This window comes from Akebia trifoliata, chromosome 11 (assembly GCF_017979445.1).
Source record: "Akebia trifoliata isolate Shusen 1 chromosome 11, ASM1797944v1, whole genome shotgun sequence".
Taxonomy (NCBI): Eukaryota; Viridiplantae; Streptophyta; class Magnoliopsida; order Ranunculales; family Lardizabalaceae; genus Akebia; species Akebia trifoliata.
Genome location: NC_141385.1, coordinates 36571611 through 36593306, shown reverse-complemented (window position 1 = coordinate 36593306; position 21696 = coordinate 36571611). Strand labels below are relative to the sequence as shown.

At 34.4% G+C, this 21696-nt stretch overlaps 1 pseudogene across 1 annotated transcript; it reads right to left on the bottom strand.

Moving 5' to 3' along the window:
* Positions 1–5977: 5977 nt before the first annotated feature.
* Positions 5978–16786, bottom strand: LOC147391442 (DNA (cytosine-5)-methyltransferase DRM2-like; annotated as a pseudogene). The gene is made up of 11 exons (XR_015170319.1): positions 16619–16786; positions 13965–14005; positions 13553–13684; positions 13077–13208; positions 10536–10635; positions 10398–10444; positions 9559–9675; positions 8364–8493; positions 7874–7986; positions 6972–7765; positions 5978–6637 (listed from the first exon to the last, which is right to left on the bottom strand). The product of XR_015170319.1 is annotated as a DNA (cytosine-5)-methyltransferase DRM2-like (transcript).
* Between the last annotated feature and the right edge of the window lie 4910 nt (positions 16787–21696).

Below are 21696 nucleotides of genomic sequence, written 5' to 3'. Positions count from 1 at the left end.
CAATGATTACTAAGGTCCTCGGGCCCAAATGGATGATCACATTGGCAATCCAACACCACAACCTACTAGAATTCATTGAAAAACTCATTCAAAAAAGAAAAAGAAAAAATTGTCTTGAGCTTCGTCCAAAGTATTGAAAATGGACTGTTACCAAACTACCAAATTTAAAACTAAAATCCAACAGCGAAAGATAATTTTTTTCCAAAATTCTTAAAATTTTATCCTCCACATACCAGTGGCATCGTTCATGTTTTGGGATGATACAGTGTGAGCTAATGACCCTTAGGGTATGTTTGATTGCATGGAAAGTGACTTTCCATAGAATTTGAAATCCATGGAAAAATTGTGATGGAAAATAGGTAGGGTTAGAAAATCAAATTCTATTGTTTGATTTGACTTGGATAAAATCATAGGAAAATTAAATGAGAAAAAAGAAAAATAAGGAGGAGGAGGAGAAAGAAAGATGAAAGAAGGGGTAGAGGAAGAAGATAAGTGGCGGTGGCGGTGGCAGTGGTGGTGACGATGGCGATGGTAGCGATAGCCGCGGTGGCGATGGCGACGGAGGTAAGTAAGTAAGAAAATGAGGGCAGAACATGTTGGTGGTGGTGGTGGCGGAGGTGAGGGATGGAGAAGGAGAAGAAAAAAGAGAGAGAGAGAAAGGAAAGGTGGTCGGAGATGGTGATGACAGCAACGATGACGACGACGAAGGCAACGGTGAAGGAAACGACGACGGTGATGGTGACGATGATGAGGTTAGTATAATGATGGTGGTGGTGGTGGTGAAGAAGAAGATATGAGTTTGAAAAAATTGGAGATGGAAAATATGGATGGATTTCACTTTCCCACCCATATGGGTGGGAAAGTGAAATCCATGTTTTGATGGACTTTTTGATTGAGGTGGAAAATGAATTTTCATTTCCATGTGCAATCAAACACTTGAAAAATATCATTTTCCACCCTATTTTCCATGTGCAATCAAACATACCCTTAGTAAAATTTGAAGTCTATATTTTATTTGTCTAATTTTAAAAGCAAATGACTTTAGTTAAACAACTTAATTTCAAGAAACCCCATATGGATGGTTTTTAGCATAATTTTAAAACAAATTAACTTTAACTTTGACTCAACTTGATTGGATTTCGAAGATGTCTTGATCCCAAAATTCGATGTAAACTATTCATCGATTAAGCTTGAAAATGCACCTAGAGGGGTCAAAAACTCGACCGAGTTATATATTTGATAATATATAATATTTATTGGAGAACAAAAATTATTATTTTTATTTATTTTAAAATATTTAAAATTATCTTTAATTATTTATGAATATAGTTGACTTAGACTTGCCTATTTGACTTGACATCCAATGGACATCCAGGTTTAGTTGAGTTTTAAAACTATGATTTTAGTTTTAAGGGTAGGATAAATCCTATTTTTATCCCCATATTCAACATCTTATAAGTTATATAGCAAATAATATAATTAATTTACATAGAAATATAATTTTTTCGTTTATTCAACAAATTTCAGACAACAAGGTCTTGTGTGGATACATCTCTCTGCACAAGAGCAAAATCTCAATCTCTCCCACAAGAGCAAAAAATCTCTCCGCGGAAGAGCAGGTTCTTAGAGCTTCTCAACAAAGAGCAAAAAACCTCTCTGCGTAAGAGAAAAAACCTATCCAAACATTTGCTAGCTCCCCGCAGGAGCAGAAGTCGTCAAGAAGCTCTTACCAAACACAATGCAAGTTACCAAATAGTACACTTAATTCAATAAGTTACTTAAGCAACAACATCAACCATTTCCCTCTGCTTCAGTAAGTTGAAATAGACCCTAGATCGGATAAAATGTGAGGAAGTGTGTAAGGTAGATAATATTAGAGTTTGCTCGTATGGTGCGGGCATCCTCTTTAGGATTAACAGTGTAAAAGAAGAAAAATAATAAATTTAGTGGAGTACTATTAGAGAGCAATCTATTTGGGATTAAGGGGATAAAAGATGAAAGATAATAAAATTGGCGGGGTATTATTGAAAAAAATAGAAGAAGAGGAAAGACAAAATGTAAAGTTAAAAGGGGTATTCTTCAATGAGGGCAGACGAGGAAAAACAATAAAGTCGGAGAGCTGCTGTTGGAACCCCAACTTTTACTTATTACACCCCAATTAAAAATGGCAAATTACTATTTTGCATGCTGAATATGACGAAATTCTGGGTCCAGTACATTGGTCATTTTAATTCTCAAAACATGTTTTTGAGAGGGTTCGTTGATAGGTATTCTAATTTAAAGTGACGATCTTAGTGATAAAAAGTAACAAACTTGCTGATAATTACTAGTAATCATGTCGTTAAAGAAATAAGGATATTTGACTTTAAATTTACTAGTTAGATCATCACTTTAAAATCAATGATATTTGTTATTTAAATTTACTAGTGAGGTCGTCACTTTAAATTAAAATACTACCAACGAACTCTCTTGAAAACATGTTTTGGAAATTAAAATAAACAATGTAACAGAATCAGATTTTTTTGTAAAAGTAGCGCACATTTTGGGAAAAATCTCAAAAAAGTAAGTGAAGGCTCGAGAATAAGTAAAAGTTGGAGTGCCAATGGTAGCTCAATCTCTCTATCTCTCTCTTGTGTTTTTTGTTAGATTTCTATTTTGTAGGTTTAGGATTTTATATGATCCTAATCCTAACTGTAAACAACTTCTGAACTTTTTTGAATGTCTTATAATGTTATGTAATGTTGCTTAATAACTTGAGCCAAATCTTTGTAACATATGAATAGTGTGTTCTAATCTGTAATTGGTGTGTCAAATTAAAAATAGCCACTCTTTTAACTTGGTGGTATTCCTAAAAATGGGAGGAAGAGAAAAGGTAATAACGTTGAGATACTTTCTTTATGGGAATAAAGATTGAGACAAAGGACGGGGTCAATCCTTCTGTTGTATTATATAAATATTTTATTTAAATTTATGAAGTTTACTTATGTATGGCAAATCTGGTTTGACCTGATCCAGATCCTAATCTTGAGATCCAAAAAAACATCGATCCGAGAAGATTCTGATACTATGCTTATCAGACCAGTTTCAAATCCAATCCAAATCCTCGTCAGATTGGTACCAAATCTATTACAACCATTTTGTAGTATGCAACTATGCATGGATACAACATAAAATGGGTCGGATCCAAGTCGGATCTAAATATATTCATGTTCAGATAGAGATTTCCTATACATGTTCGGATCAGAATCCAACAAGGGTTGGGTCAGGTAATTCTGATTTGTTTTAAATTGATTCTACTTCTTTGCAAGCTGAAATAGTATTTTATTTTATCAATTAAAAACATAACTCTCTCCAATTTTCTACTAATCAAGCAGTGGGGTTGGCTTAGCGGCAATTTCGGACTGATAAACGGTTAATTCCCGTAGGTCGTGAGTTCAATGCTTAGTATGAGTGTTAATTCCTTAGAGACCACCTGCACTTACCAAGTGCGTGCCCTCACTTACCAAGTGCATGTGATGTGCACGTGCCCCAGGATTAGTCCTTGGATAAGACCATGGCCTATGGTCTGGGAAAAGCCCAAATACAAGTCCCATCTATAGGGATACTTGGTTGTAAAAAAAATAAAATTCAATAATGTATAAAAATAATATTAGAGAATATTTTGAAAATTTTAAAAATATAATTTTCAATAGGACTCCAACTTGGGTGGAGTGGCCCAAACTCAACCCGATTAATGGGCGAGCCTATGTAAAAAATAAGTTGCACCTGAGTTAGAATATCTCAACCCAACCTCAATTCAATTTGAGAGTTCAGACAACCCAACTCAACTCAAACCCGATGCTAAATACTAATACATAAATATTCTTATATTAATTATATACTTTTTTAGGGTGATTTAGACATACTCCTCTATGTTTTGTTAAATATTAAGGATACCCCCCTATGTTTTGAGACTGAAGACATGCATCCCTTGACCTCAGTCTTTTAAATAGACTAAGGGGAAAAGACTCAAATGCCCTCAACTTTAATCTATAGCCAAAAACTTAGATTTTTCTTCTTCAAAATCAATTATCTTCAAGTTCTTCGACCTCCAAGATAATTTTAATTTATTCAACCTTATTTTCATCCGTCATTTTCTATTTTGCTTCCTTTTGTAAATCATCCTAGATTTTTCTATCCAAAATTTTATCATTTTATGCTTCTTCAAAAACTATATCTTTCCTTGAGATTTGAATGTTGAAGACTTGAAATAGATACAATCTTAAGATAGATGAGGAGAGTTAAATTTTTTATTCAAAGAGGTTGAAGATGATTGATTTTTGGAGAAATGTTTTTTGATTTTTTGACTAGAGATTAAAGATGAGGGCATTTGAGTCTTTTCCACTTAATCTACTTAAAAGACTAAGGTCGGGGATGCATGTCATCATTTTCAAAAAATAGAGGGGTATCTCAAATATTCAGTAAAAAATTGAGGGTATGTCTAAATCACCCTTTTTTTTTTATATATATATTTAGCTTTTTATTCTGTGTTTATTATCATGGCTTGTGGACAATTGAAGATTATTAATATAGGCTTTCATTTAATATGATTTGTCTAAATATGATCTTAATGATGGATCTAAAGGTTGTATGCGATTTTATTTACTAATGATTTTATTTTTGATATTGTAATTTTTTTTAAATATAAAATTTATTTGCTAATAAAAATGAAATTGGGGTAAATTGACCTGCCCAACCCGACCAAATCGTCAAAACTTACCTAATTAGGGCTAACCTGAGCTCAACCCGATTTTAAAAGATCAAGCTCGGGTTGGGTTTGGGATAGAGAGCTTTGGCCCCATGGTTGGGTTGAGTTAAACTCAGGTTGAGGGTTCTATTACTTGGGTTGAGCCTGAGTTTTACCCTCCAATCAGCCCAGGTTGCAGCCCTAATTTTCAAGGCGATATATATTCAGATCTGGACAGACCTAGGGATGGATTTGTACTTGACTTGGTTCCAAGTCAGGTCTAACCAAGTCGAGTTAAGGGATATTAAACCACCTTTGACCTATTATTAGATTTAATAACAAATCACTCTGAATTTCAGGTCAAGTCCTACGCATAGATCCTTTTCAATTTGCATAGAAAATAGGCTAATGGAATTATCTTTTCAAATTGCCATTGCATGTATATGTTTTTATAAACATTCAATCATAGTTTAAACTTTCGTATACTTCCAAAATGTTTCGAAAGGACAATCCAATTTTAGCCGAGACTGAAACAATAAATTGACTCTGAATTATGGACTGATTCAATTTTCCCCAGACCTAAACATTGCTCATAACTAGGTTTTAAACCTTGCACCCTTGTTAATTTCACCCCGGGAGGGTTTGCACCTCTCTTGGTGTTTGTTCAAAATTTGGTGGTCTTGTAACTTACTCAATTGCACATTGAGAAACTTCCATGGGATTGGGGTGTTTGACTGTAGGGATTAGTCCCATCCCAAAAGGGCGTGTGAGGGGAAACTCAGTGATACCAAAACAAAACAAAAAAAATTGTAACTGAAGCCAACTATCCCAATTTTAGGTCAAATCGAAAGAGGGGCTGCCTAGCAAGTCAGGGAACTCAGTGTTGAGTGGCCCTCCCTGCAGTTACAACCTACAACAGTCCACAGCCATAAACGGATTGTTCCATACTTGGGGCCAAGTTCTTCCCCAAAGTAGATCTCTTTTTTATTGAGAGATCTGTAAACTAGAATCCAGGCCATCCGGCAGCTTCAGCTTCGAAGAATCATCATAAATACTTAATAGTACAAGATCCACAACTAAAAGAAGGTAAAGGTTCTGCAACTTCCACAATAGTTTCTAGTTCAAAACAAGTTTTCTGAACTGAAACAACAGAATTCCAAACCAAACTTCAATTGACTTGAACATCAGAATGCTGGAATAGAAGAACATCACTAAAAAGAAAACTTTCTTCAACAATCATCATCGATGTTAAAAGAAACATAAGGCCTACCAGAAAAAAGTACATTTACAAAAACAGAGAGCGAGTCCAACCAAAAAGATAACAAAAAACAGAACCTATGTTTCATAAAGGGAACAACCACCCAAAAAAATTCAGTTTTCTATGATGCATTATCAATTGTTTCCCACAACAAAAAACAGAACCTATGTTCAACAAAAAGAAATGCCCACCCAAAAAAATTTAGTTTTCTATGATGCATTATGAATGGTTCCCCATAATGCATTTAACATTGTCTAAAATACGGAAATAGTCATAGAAAAGAGCGGAGTGCTTCCCCTGAAGCCCATCTCTACTTCTACGGTTGCCACCAGTGAGATTGTTACATGGGCTTCCACCAACAATAAGATCGAATCCTCCCAATGAGTGGATCAACTGCTCCAACTTATCTGCATTCAATTGTTGCACATCTTCAAGTTCTATGAGGTTCCCCTTCTGGTTGGTTTGTTCCCACCAACTACGGAAAATGTTTCTGTTTATCTCCGAAATTTCAACAGAGACTACATTCTTCAATGGAATACCAAGTCGGTCTAGTGCAACTTCAGCACCCCCAATACCAGAGAAGAGAGAAAGTACTGAAATGCCATTTGAAACATTTTCTTTAACACAGAGAAATGAAACGCCACAGTATCAACCTGAAACAAGTTAATTTGTCGATGAGCAATGAGAATTTACTGAGTACTGAAATGGCTTATTTATAATTTAAAATATTGATCAAAGGGTTTTCGTATAAATTAGATAATAAAAAAGGATATTTTTGTAATTTTGAAAATTAAGCAATGTGATTCTAGGATTGTGGGTTGCAATTTTCTGGGTCTTTGACTAAAATGACCCTGATTATATTAAATTTCAAATATAAAAGTAGGGGCATTTATGACCACTCAAATTTTGGTGTCGAACCACTTCTACTCTGCCTATAATAGTAAAGATAAGCGAGCTAGCACAAACAGAAGGTTGGGGAATGCAAACCTGAAATGAGTTTCCGAGGGCTTTAAATCTCTCGGTCCTACTAGTTCCCCCACCCTAGTATGGTTCTTCGGGTATCCAAGCAACATCTCCATCTCGTCGGGTTCAAGAGGCGCAGCCTTGTTTTTACCAATCCAAACAAGATTCCATTTTCTGCATTCATAAAGAACATATTTTTGGGTTCTTAAAGGTGGGATCTCATCCCAGCTCTCAAGGGCCTTTCTAATCCTTTCGGTCAGTTTTGCACTAGCCATACAAGTTTGTAAGCAGTTTAGTGTAGTTCTCTGATCCCACGAAGGCCACCATTTCTTTATCTGAGGTAATGCTTCCTGAATTGTACGTGGAGGAATCGGGAGGAGAGGAAATCTGTTGTGGATCGGAAGGTTGTGAATATACCCTCTTTTCCTTGCGCATGCACAGAAGTAGACAGAGTCCACGAACTCGGGTTCAATGTCGTATAAGAAGCGAGAAATGGTACTCCACACCCCTTTTGGAGTACAAGCCACGTTTTCATAATAGAAGTAAGGAGGTCCAATTGCTGCTTCGGGAAGTGTCCTCTGGAAGAAGGGCATCGGCCTGTTTGGGACTCCGAACCCTACCATAGGCTTTGGGATATGAACTGTTTCCTCGTGTTCATGCACAAACAAGTCCTTTTGAGTCTTGTTGGATTTATTTTCCTTCCTTTTCCAAGAATCTTGTTTTCTTTCCCATCTATCTTCTGCTTCAAAGAGCTTCCTTTTCTTCTTTACTGTAGAAGTATCACAATGGTAATGGCTTGGATCTGGCTTCGAACACAGCTTTTAACAGGAAGAAAAACCAAGTGTGGTTAAAGTGGTATTACAGTTACAAAAGAAAATAAACATTTTAACCTCATATCCTATACATGCAAAGGCATATATGTGTACCTCGTCATCATCGGAAATTAGATGAGGTGGTTCTTGTAGATGAACATCAGCTGTTTTTGCCATTTGAGTGGCACAAATAAAGTCCATCAGCTCCATAATAGAGGTATCTGGATCTGCGAAAATTTTAAAATTGATACTCTAAGAATAAGTGATGAAACGGTAATATAAATGCACCGATTTCTATGCTGAACTTGAATTAACACTGCAATTAATGTCACTGTTTCACATGGAAAAACCAATGTGGGTTATCTTAAGAAGATAACATGCAGTTCAACAGCGAGAAGCTTTAACAGAGAGAACAATAGATGGGCTTCACTAGGGTGTCTTAGATGTTCAACAGTTTTAAGTAGCTGATTTCAATTTATTATTATTTTTTTTTTTAGGGAAGGGGGAGGGGGGAGAGTTGGTTTTGAGCATTCCTGCGCTAGATATAAGCATAAACAACAGCCATATATACCATCTGATGCACGAAAATTGTGAAGATATTTACAATCATCAACTTCCAGTGCAGGATACACACCACAAGCATCAATGGCTGACGAAGCCTCATCTACGAGGAAGCCCATATCCACTAAGTGCAACAATTTCTTCTCCTTGGCAGATAGATGTTCAACATCCTCCTGGCACCAAGAATCAGGAAATTTGAACCAGAGCACATGCTGTTAGCCAGAACGAATATCTTTTAAACTGCACAATATTTCCCTCATTCAATAGAGTTCGGAATGTGAAAATTTAACTGAAAGTATAATCAAAGAAAGAATGAACCAAAAAATCATTTTCTATTGCATGGAACACCTCAAATCATATGAAGAGAAGATCCGCAAGAACGAAGTCCAGCATTCTTCTCATAGCGCTCATGGGCTTCCATTGTTATCATACCACCCACACTCGTTAAATCATATTGGCATTGGAACTACCCGTCAAAGTCCTGGTTTAGAAAATTCAAGAGGCAGCAACAAGGATCTGTGATTTTCCTTTATTTTTTTTTTCTTTTCGTAGTATTTTTCTTCTTTCCTTTTTTTGAAAGGGAATGGAACAATTGAACGCATTGTCAAATAGTTAAAGACTTATAGGTAACGTCAATTGTTATATAAGCAACGAATATGGATAATCCTACTATGCAACAATACTAGTTATCTATTAATTTTATGGTAACAAACAGCCAATGCATCATCATAACCGATACGCTTCGTAACTTCACTTTGTAATGCAATTTAAATCATGAAATTAATCTAGATAGGCAAGTAAGATCTAATATTCCCCACTTATGCATTCTATATGCACAATAGAGAAGGTTTCAACCTATTGCAAGATCCCAAGCCTTTAAACAGCATCAGCACACATGTATGCCTGTTCTGCATATCTGTATAGACTAGAGTTTACCCATGCTGTAGGCATGGGCATCCTCTTCGGGGTTAAGTGGTTGAAGAGAAAAGATAATAAAGTTGTAGTGGTATTCTTGAAAAGTAATAGAAGAGGAAAGACAACAAGAAAAATTAAAAGTTATCCTCGAGATTTGTAGTGAGATTAAATCTCAACCTCTCTTTATAGGGGAGATAAGGGGAGTGGGTCCATCTTTGTGTTTTATTATATAGATTTGTGATGCTGGAAAAATATGAGGTAATTGCAATGGGCTATACAGATTCTTCTATTGACCATGATAAGTAGCTAACAAGAACAACTACCTCGTCTCCAAGACAACTTTCTGCATCTGAGAAATCATTAAGAGTAGTCTTGCCGCTTTCTGAAGAACCCGGATCAGATGGAACGAGTTCGCATTCTGGAAGAGAATTCTCAAGAGCCTGCATTAGTCAATATAATGTAAATACGGAAAAAAAAAATGCTCTTTTCTTTTGACAGGAACTAAGATATAGAAAATATGTACCCAAGATCAGAAATGTGAACTTGTTTCACTTTTGTCACCTACACCTAATTATTTTGTCATAAAAAGTCCACAATCAAAATACTCACGACGACTTCCTAGGTGGGGTCACCCATTCTAGTACGAATCTCAAACAAACACGCTTAACTGCAGAGTTCTAATGAGATGAGGTGCATTTATGATGATATGATCTCACCCGTGTGTCACCCACATCTAATCAAATATCAAAGGTTGGATATTATAGCTTTTACCAAGTCGCATTAGACTTTATGGTTCATAAAGGGTTTCAGGAACGTCACCGCCTCTTACTTGGATTTATGCGATACAGGAAATACAAGAATACATGACACATTTACTTTTGAGGAGTGAATCAGTCCCGAAGAGTCTTGGATAACAAAAACCAAACTGACAGCAGAAGCGGCAACTTTGTAAGCTAACAGTTTCGCAATAAAACTCTAGCTTTCCCACAAAACAAAATGAACAAAGAAAAGATCAAAAGTGAGACATTCATGATGAAATTTTTTTCTATCATTCATTTAGGTAAAAATATCAACTGGAACATATAAATCCTTCAACTAAAGGAAGTCAACAAAGTAACTAACATCTGTATAATGAATATAAGGTGGAGTTATATTAACTCACCGAGTATGTGAGGAGAGCCTCCAGTATTACTTCAATGTCGTCTTCTCCTACATGTAATAGAAGTATAAAACAAAAAAAATCTATGTGCAACATTTTAAAGCAAGGACTCCAACTTGACAGAAGTAACACTACATGTACCATTTTCCTCAATTGCTTTAGCTACCATGTCTTTAGAGAAGCCCATTCCGACAAAATGACAAATCAAGTTGGAGCGAGAAGGACCTGCTGATGTACTTGCCTGAAACAAAAGAAGGGAAGTCAACTGGACGTTCTAAGAATAAATAACTCTGTACAGTCACCATGTTATAAGCATTATTTGAAGCAAAGTTGTTTCTCAGGAAGACTAAAAAAACCGGAAATAAGTTATAAAAGCATTAGAAAGCTCTTGAAACATTAGATGCTATACCAAAATCAAGCAATTAGGTCAGGACGGATCCAGATCTGGATTAAGCGAAATAAAAAAAGATTCGGATATGGTTTATCTAGTAGGATCCGAGTTGGATTTGGATCCAGATACATAAATTCGGATCTGAATATGAATATACTCAGATCCGAGCTGAATCCTACATATTTTAAGCCCTACCAACAAAGAGGCAATTATAAACCCCTTATCAGAAGTAAATCTTTAAACCTTGAAAACTTAGTCCACACGTTACCATGGTTGAAAATATTGTACCGTATGAATCTTTTACATTATTCGTTTAGCAGACCCCAAATAATTGGAATAAGGCTTTGATGACGATGACGATGATGGGTTTACATTATATGCTACTAAAAGTTTTAATAACTTACTAGTAATACGCACACAGTAAATGTCTATTAGGATATTATATGGAAATGTTTGTAAACAAGTTTTATAAAAGGTAATATTAAAGCAGTGGACAAATGTTTTTTAGCTTATTCAAGCATTAACCAATTCTAGTGTGGTGTCTCTTTAAGTATCACTGCATATTAGTGAAGAAAAGTGTTTTTATAAGGTCATTGAGGTAGTTTAATTGCTTTAATTTTCATGTTTTCAGACTGTTTACACATAAACACAGTTGGAATAATGAATGAATGCAAATGATATTGTGATCTCTCCAATGTATCATACTGTTTGGATCATATAATACATAGTAATTTTACAACTTACTAATACATTGAACAATACCAAAAATTCAATTATGCAAATTATAACTTAGCCCTGTTTTTTTTTTTTTATATTTATAAAACCTTATTGCCAAGTGTTAACTACCAAAGGCTACTGATATGTATTTATTTTTGGATAAGATAAGATGGGTTTATTAGTTAAAAAAAGGAGAGGTCAAGGTGAACAACCCAGAATACAAGAAAAAGGAATACAACAAAGGTCCCCCAACAACCAAAACCACACAAAACAAATGGAAAACCCCAACTCAATAGCAACTACTCTGTACTTAGATCATAAACCCCTGTCACATCTAGCAATAAAATCTTCGAAAAAAATCCCCTTGAAATTTAGCAAACAATTTACTCCAAAAAAACAAAGCCATAATAGAAATAACAATATCTAGAATAGGGAGCTCTTTTCCTTCAAACATGCGACTGATTCTTTCCTTCCAAAGGCCCTAACAAGCCGCAAATGGAATCAGGCCACACAAAATGTGCTTCGATTTCAAGAACGAGCTTCCCAAGTCAGCCAAGACGCAAAGAGAACTTGCACTGAGGAGGAAGACAATCTGACAAACCAGAATAGAGACAAGAAATGTGACCATATCTGATGTGCGACACAACAATGAATAAGAATATGATCGGCTGACCCTCCACTTGCCTAACAAAAACTACAAAAAATTGGAGTTTGAAGCTCTCTCCTAATCAATTGATCAAGGTCAGAGTCCTCCCAATTGCTGATGCTCACACAAAGATAGATATTTTCAATGGCACCTTCCCTCACCGAATAAAAGAATGAGGGAAGTTTCTGGTACAGTCTGGAAACCTTGTATGAATACAACAAACTAACCGAAAAACATCCCTCCTTTGTCCCATCCCAAATCCTAAGGTCTTCTGATTCTGCACTGGTTGGAGACTTGGAGTGTCCTCAATGTTTGAAGTAAACCTCCCCAAGTTCTCCACCTCCCAGTCATTGCATGCTCTTCTGAAAGATATTTCTTCACTTCCTAGAAGAATTATTATTTAATATTAAATCCCTATCCTATTTCAATGTATTTTTCTTTGCCTTAATGTCACCCTTCCTTTTCATTTGTCTAAATAAGCATGTGAGGGAATTCAAGCTTTGAACTTTGGAATTTAAGTCTTTCTCCTTTCTTCAAGCTTTGCTATTTGGAAAATTTTGAGGTTGTAAACCATCCCAAAATGATGGGTTGACTTAGATAATCTATAATGCTTCTCTTCTAATATTTTTGAAAATTTAAGTTTGACTTAGATATATGGTTTAAAGTTTTAAACCATCTAAAAAATGTCTTGACTAAGAGAGCTTGATCTTGTCCGAGATTGGAGTGAAAGAATGGTCCCAAAACATTGAATGTTTTAGGATTGTCTCAATCAGCATGTTTAAAAAATTTCTCCTGATCGAGACAAATGATTCAAGATGAGATTTTACACCTTGTTTGATCAAAAGCCAACAAAGAAAAAAAAAACAAATAGAAGAATTAAAAAAAAGGAATAAAGAGATTGCAAAGGAGCTTGAGAAATAATTTTCACCTCCCCATGGCTTTTGCAAGCTTCTTGACCATAAATTGTTAGAGCTGAACAGGTGGAGAGCGGCAAAGTTTGAATTTCAAATTCATCTCCATTGTTCCAGTTGTCACTCGGGTAACAATCAATAATTCCATCCTACATATGTGAAACAAGTTATGAAGATGTAGAGGAGTTAGGTGACAAATGAAAATATGACTCATGGAAAAACACATGATCTGAACTGTTACAACACGAAATCCAATGGTTGGATTTTATCATAGCGATATGTATAATTGGGATACATATAAATCCCGACCATTGGATTTTGTGTTTTAATGGTTAGGAATATGCGTTTTTCACATGCGCACGTGTATGCACATGCACACACACACACTCTTACTATATAGGTAGTAAGTACTATTGATCAAAGAAAATAAATAAAAAGAATAAAAAAAAAAGAAATGGAGAGATTGCACAGGAGCTTGAGAAATAATTTTCACCTCCCCATGATTTTCATGAGCTTCTGGACCATAAATTGTTAGAGCTGAACAGGTAGAGAGTGGCAAATTTTGAGTTTCAAATTCATCTCCATTGTTCCAGTTGTCACTCGGGTAACTATCAGTAGTTCCATCCTACATAAGTGAAATAGGTAATGAAGAAGTAGAGTCGGGTGACAAATGAACACATGACTCATGGAAAAACACATGATCCCAACTGTTAAAATACGAAATCCAATGGTACGGTTTTATCATAGGGATATGTATAATTGGCATAAGTATAAACCCTGACCATTGGATTTTGTGTTTTAACGGTCAGGATTATGTGTTTTTCACACATGCATGCATACCCACATATACACGCACAAGTTTTATTGATTAAATAACAATTTTGAAAGAAAACTAGAGAACTCACCATTTCTCAAACCCAAAATTTTATCCACTTAGATTCATAGCCTGTTTAAGAAAGACAGGGCTAAATAAGTACTCATTGAGGCATCCCTTCCAAACTGGGGGAAAATCTAGACTTTAAAAAAGCAATATTGTAGTTGAAAACAAGAAAATCAGTGCTGATATATTACAACAAGATTATTACTTAATACTCCTCAATGAACCACAATTTCAGAGAAGTCTCTTCAAATCACATGCTATTAAATCATTACACTATGCCATACATTTGAACAAACATATAATCCGTCAAGTGTGACAGCATAGAAAGGCAAGAAAACAAATCATTAGTAACAAGTAACACCAACAGTAACAAAAGTTCCTTTTAGGGGATGGGTTTTCTCAAATGACACCTTTAACATCTTGACTAGAGTGGCAGATGACATCCCTGGTTGGCTGCTCAAGCCCCATAAATAATATACTCACATCTCCAATACTGAAAATTTTATCCCAACAGCACTCTTCCGAGTGGCAAAAAGAGGCATTCTTCTTTCACCTTTTTCGTCTAAAGAATAAAAAAAGTTCAATATCTCCAGTTTGTAGGGAAAAATACAACATATTGTAGGATATTGGCATGATGTGGACAATGGGCGTTTCCACATGGTCAATACAGCTGGTTAACTATCAGATGGGGAGTCTAGATTAATCATTGTCAGTCCTTCACATAGAAAGAAAAGTCCACCACTCCCGTACTGTGGTATGGATTGCCACTCCATAAACCTTTTCCCTTTTTTGAATCAACAATCTGCTAAATTATATATCTTGATGAAACTTCACCCATACAATATATGAAATGGAAAAGCAAGAATATGATCACTTTAATATCAAATATAATCAAGACTATCACGTAACGTCACAAAAACACTATTTTTTCACATATTTCTCTAGATCATCACCAGAGACTAAATAACACTCGATCAATCAAATGCTACGATAAAAAAGGCAAGGAAACTAATCATTTCACAATTTTCACATGAAAATTATTGCTCAATGTCCACAACAAATACCAACTTTACCACAATTCATTTTAGGAGATGGGTTTTCTCAATAGACAACAAAAATCTTGACTAAAGTGGCAGGGTATTTTTACATGTTGCAGCTGAGGCACCGGATGGCCAGACCCAAAGTGTTTGACACATTTCACCACCTCACCATCTACCCAGTATTTTTTTTAAGTGGTATAAGGGGCCAATGAGGGACCCCCATGGAGTCAGCCATCTGTACATCAAAATGTGCCTCCCACAACAATTTTTGGAATATTCTCCCGTCAAATCACATAGACCCCATGTCCATGTGTTGTACAATCAGTCCCTGGCTGGCCCCGCATCGCCATGTAAAGAAGCTCAACAAGAAGCTTAACAAAAACACCAGCCTTAAATCATGTTTGAGGCAAAGCATCAAATGTATGGCTAAGATGGGCAAGATATTCCAATGGGTTGTCTGGAATAACAAATTGCTATGAAGTCGGTGTTTTTCTCCCATCTCTAACATTGTTTGAGGCTAGAAAAGTCCAAAACTTAACTGCATCTCCCCTGTTATCAGGTTTAGTTCAGTAGCATTTTGCCAAGCTGGAAAAGAAACATGTTTCTTTTGCCTTTTTTTGGTTCAATAAAGAATATAAAATGTTCAATAGCTGCAATTCATATTAGAAGAATAAAATGCATGGTAGGCTATGGTTATTATGTGAACAAGGGAACTGCGCATGCGGTCCATGGTTTTAAAACTTTGTATTTCATCTTCTAACAATCGATCCCAAGTCAACTTGTTTGAGTCAACTCGTCTCTAATTAAATAAACAATTTAATTTGATTTACAATTATTTAATAATTGTAAATAATTATAATGTTTTTTATAAAATAAGGTGGATTAGAATATGCTTAGTCATGAGATCATTTTTTATTTATTAAGATAATAAATATTTAAATTGTATAGAAATTAATTAATTTAATAAAAATTCAAAAAAACCCATATAGTTCAAACGAGTTTTACAGACTATTCTCGGTTCTCAATCGAGACAACATGCATGAAGAATCACATTGAATATCCTGCTCATTCTTGAACAATACCAAGATGACTCAGGCACGCCATCTCAGTCTTAAGTGTCTAAGATGGCCACGTCAGCCCTCCACGTGGCAAGAAAACCCCACAATTACTGTAAAAAGTTTTGGATTGTCTGTCCAGACTACCTTTTCATCTTCTTCGTTCATAATCTCCCAAATAATACTTAATCTATCAAACCATGCAACCTAAAAAAAAAAAAAAGCATTTAAAAGAATGGCTTCATGACCGTACGTTACAGAGAGATTAATCGCTTAAAAGTAAAAAACCCTCAAAGAAACACCAAATACACAGAAATTTCTTCAAATCAATGACCCATTAAACCCTACAATCAAACTAGATACTGAAAAAACACTCAATCGATCAAATGCAGCAACAAAGAAAAAACAAGAAAACGAATCAACTCACGACCGTACAACTATTACCAACTCAACAAACACTAATTCTAAAAATAAATTTCTCTCAATCTCAAGCTGATAAACCCTAAAACAACAACAAACATTTAGTTCAGAAAAAGAAAAAAAGATGCATCAATGTTTACGTTTGAATCTTGGAGGGATTTTACCTCTACTGTTCGAAAAATGCTCAAGCTTAGATCGATCTCCTTAAGAAGATCGATCAGGAAACGAAGAAATAAGACTAAAAGCTTCGGAATGGTGGTGGTGGTGTCAGCGGAGAGAGAGAGAGAGAGAGTGGAAGCTGAAATGAAGGTGGTGTCTGTAGTCCGTACGGGTGTTTACGGTTGGTTACTGTTAGAGAGAAAGCAGTGCATCATACCTACATCAATATAAACTGCTTTTGTCCCCACAAAATGCCACGTGTTATATAATTTTCTTTTAAAATGGCCGCAGTGGACGGTCGAGATAGGGTACATCGACAAGACAGTAAAATATTTCTCTTTTAATTTTCAGTAATATCTGGAGCATGATTTTTAAACTGGTCCGAGACCGAGACGTATCGTCCGAGTTAACTCGATATTGAAGTCTAACGAGATCAACTCACAATGTGTCATGAGACGATCGCGTATCGTGAAATAAGTGAGTCATTTCGAACGATATTTTCAAAAAATTTCGACGATACAAACGATATAAACGAGACAACACAGATTTTATTTTAACTCGTGAGATAAACGAGTTGTATTGGACGAGATTTTCAAAATCTTGTCGAAATTAATCGAGACAATCGAGTTTTGCCTCAATCTTTAATTATTTCACCCATAAATCGATTTTCTTTCATTATTTTTTCATCTTCTCCACCAAGTAAACAACCGAGTTTTTTTAAATTTTATATATTTTATATTTTTTTGAAGCGTTTCATGCCATGCCTTCAAATATTAAAAAAAACATTCTTATAAGTAACAAAAATGTGTAAACATTTATGGATTGCATGCTTTATTTCTAAAATATAAGCATGTAATATATTCTACAAGGTTAGAAATACCATTTAAAGAAGCATGACAAACAACACTGCAGCTGTGATTGTTCATCCATCAATATAATAAACACCTTTTTTAGAAAAAAAAACATAGAATTCAATTTATTTTGATAAGTATATTATGATTTTTTTTTAAATTTTATATTTTTTAATAGGAATCATTTCTGAATTTTTTATTATTTTTTAAATGGTTAAAAATCATTGTCTCGATGTCAAATGAGACGACTCGAATGAGACGAGATGTATCGTTCGAGTCAACTCGATATCAGAGTTGAACGAGACGAGATCAAATACCGAGTTTAAAAACCATGATCTGGGGTGACATTTGATTTTCAAAACCTTTCGTCTAGGTTAAAAGGGTTTTATTTTGAGAGCTACTATTGACACCCAATTTTACTTATTACACCCAATTAAAGATTAAAACACACAATTAATTTGGCTCAAATTATTATCTCAACGTTACAAAACATTTTCATTCAAACAATTTCATTAAGTGTTTGCAATTATGATTAAGCTTATTTAAAAACTTCAACCAAAAAAATAAAAAAATGAAAAAGAGCTTCTATTCCCACCCCAACTTTTACTCATTCTTAATTTTTTTTTTTTAAATTTTAAATTGGAGTGTAATACCTAAAAGTTAGGTGTAAGTAAGTCTCGTTCTTTTAATCTCAACTATAGGCCATACCGAGGGTGATTTTTTTTATAAATGCTATTGGCACCCCAATTTTTACTATTTATTATAGGCAATTCTATCTATGTAATACATAATAATTCTCAAATCCCCTGGTTTGTACTGTTTTGAAATTTATGTGCCAAATTGATGAACCAATTGCATTGTGCCACTTGTATTAACAAAATAAGAGCTATTGGTTAATGGAGAGAAAAATTTGGTACAAAATTTCACCTCGTCAGATTTTACTAGCTTTTTTTAATAAATATGGCACAATGGCATTGATTAATCAACTTAGCACATAAATTTCAACGAGAACTGTTATTGGCACCCCAATTTTTATTTATTACACCCCAATTTTTTAAATTATCTATCACACCTTAATTAAAGATTAAAACACCCTCTTTAAACATTATCATGGCTCGGTTCAAATTTTAATCTCAACATTACAAAATATTACAACACTTGTTCAAACCATTTGAGTAGTTGTTTACAATTGTGATTAGGCTCATATAAAATCATAAACACAAAATATAACAATCTAGCGAAAAAAAATAAAAAAATACAAGAGAATTTCTATTGGTACCCCAACTTTTATTCTCAATCATTCACTTATTTTCTTTATTTTTAATAAAGGTGTAATAAGTAATAGTTGGGAAGCTAATAGCAACTCTCATTCAAAATAATAGATCTTCATTCTCTAAAATAGTACAAATCAAGGGATTAGAGAGTTATGTATGATGAATAAGAGATATATTATATGCAATTGACTCCCTTGCAAAGGCCATTTTTTGAATTCTTACACGTAAGCCATTCAATGTTCTATTTTGGTTGTTTTTATTTATTGGGATTCTTATTGGTGTTGTTTGAGAATCAAGTCCTCTGAGGGATTTCATCTTTTGAATGACTAATTGTTTTCTACAAGACTTTGATGAGTGAGACTAGAACAATCCAAAAGCCTAGGATCTGATACTTTGATGCATTGTTAATTAGTTGATATTGATATTGGACGGTGGATAAGGATATGCTAATGTTGCTTGGTATTCAAATATTTTAGAGAGTCAAATGAAATAGTTTGGATATATTTAATTAAGAATGTAGACATGAGACTCCAGCTGATTAAGGTCCAAGATGCAATGTTTTAGTAGATTCAAGCCCGAGAATTGTTGCTCTGCAAACTCAATTAAGGTTTGAAAAATAAGACTTCAACAAATCTTAATATGAAAAATAAAATTTAGACACTTCAAATCCAATCCCAAGAAAAAAAAGAGGTTCAAATAAGTCCAAGGATAAGTTATACTTTAGCATCACACCAGACTTGTCGTCCAATCAAGCCACAAAAATGTTGTGTCATTTGCTTTGGCATTTGGATACCACAATGTCTGCCAACATAATTTTTTTTGCATCTAATCTTCTTATATCCTTTGCAAAAAAAGGGCATATGTAGACACCTCATTTTTAACATTTGTTTGATTACTACTTGTCATAGTAATCATCTAAGAGCTCTGAAATGAGCTTTAAACTATTGTAAATGCTCAGAGATGAGACATAAACTATTGTACACTCCAAGATAAGGATAAACTGACCCATTCTCCAAAATAAGCTAAAATTACATATAATCTAAGAAGAGAGAGAGAGAAAAAAAAGAGAAAATTAGATAATTGCCAAACGACTTCCGTTTCAAACAAAACTCAACATACAAACCCATCATGAAACATAGAGAACATAAATCTAAGTCGCACACTCGAAAAATTATAACATAGGAAACTATGAAAATATGCTTAAGACCTCATCTAACTAGAAAACACTCCAAACAACCTCGAATTCTGCCATGTAACATAGAAACCTCTCATTTAGGGTCAAAACATCCAAACCGTAGAAAACAACTAAGCCTCCAGGAATCCTAAGATTTATGAAAATTATCGAAATTTGACGAAAATAATAATTTGAAAAGAACACATGTCAAACGATTTCTCTTTTCGACAAAACTTGAAAAATTATTACATACGGAGACACAGAAATTGAAAACTTTTTTTTTTTTTTTTACTAACCGAGTGTCCGGGCCAGCTTGCGCGCGAAATCGAAAACTTATATCCCACACTTTGAAATAGCATAACAAAAAATTACAATAATACCCTTGGTGGGACCCACATATTTGATATGTTCCTAAAATAAGAAAAGACAACCCCAAATACTTCAAAAACACTACCTATGCTGTCGAATTGAGATTTCGAGTTCAGTGAGACCAAAATCGTCGAAATTGGAGAAGTTTCTGAAAAACCCCAAAGAATCATGATACGAAAATACCTTTAGCACATTTTGAATCGACATTAAACATTCACTTTTTGATAAAAATAACTGCAAAATTATATTTAAGCCTTAGGAACGACTATAGACAATCCTCCAAATTCAAAATATTTTTTTTTTTCAAAAATACCCTTGACAATATGTAAGATTACCGAAACGCCTTCCAAATTAGATCCAACCAAGAAACTTTTCCAAAAACTAACCTAAGACATAACTCACCAACTCACAACAATCAATTGACCACCCCTTGCATTTGTCTCACACGTGGCCTTCATGTTATCTTTTCCCTCCAAGTCAACTTAGCCTCAAACCACACATGGACTCTTACCATCGAACCCAACTCATTAACGACCAACTTCTAACACCATTCGATTCTCTGACTACACATGTGGCCCCCATTCCTCTTTTCCCTTCTTTCACCTCATTTCCACAAAAGAAGTAACTGCCCCCCACCTCCTCTTTTCGCTCTAAATAAGAAATATCAAGTCTTAAGGGCATTATACTGGTCACTAGGACTCAGGGGAAGACGAGAGATTTGCAAACTAGCCAATTAGACCAATTATTATAGAACTTATACTAATTTTTTTAAAAAAACCTAAACTAGATTAATTACATCCTATTTTCTATAACTTTTTAATTTAAATCTATGAACAAACACAAAAGACTAAAAATATAATAATAATAATAATAATAATAATAATAATAATAAACACATGAGAGAGGTATGAATTCTTATTCAACAACCAATCCCGCTAACGGCGTCAAAAACTTGTTATTACTAAAATAATGTAGATTAAATGCCTCACATGTATGGTTGTAGCGAAGTAATAAAATCTCGGGATTTTGAGGTCGATCTACGAGGATTGTGTAAAAGTTGAACGAAAACATGTGAGAGGTGAAAAAAGATTACTTAGACTATGAAAAAAATAATTTTTCCACACTTTCATATGGAATAAAAATTACATGATTTAAAATAGAAATTAAAAGTGCCAAGGCATCAAGGATCCACTCAAAAATTACAATTTTATTTCATTCAATTTTTTTTTTTATATTAAAGATTCTCCTTAACCGGATGATATAACAATTAAATCGAAATTTTATTTTCTAAAATATTTTAAAAAATCTAAGGTTGCCACGTGTAATACATTACATATCACATGAATTCTCTAAGTAATCAATGTAAAATTTATCCATGTTCGATGTAGATTATCAATAAATTAATGAACAAAATA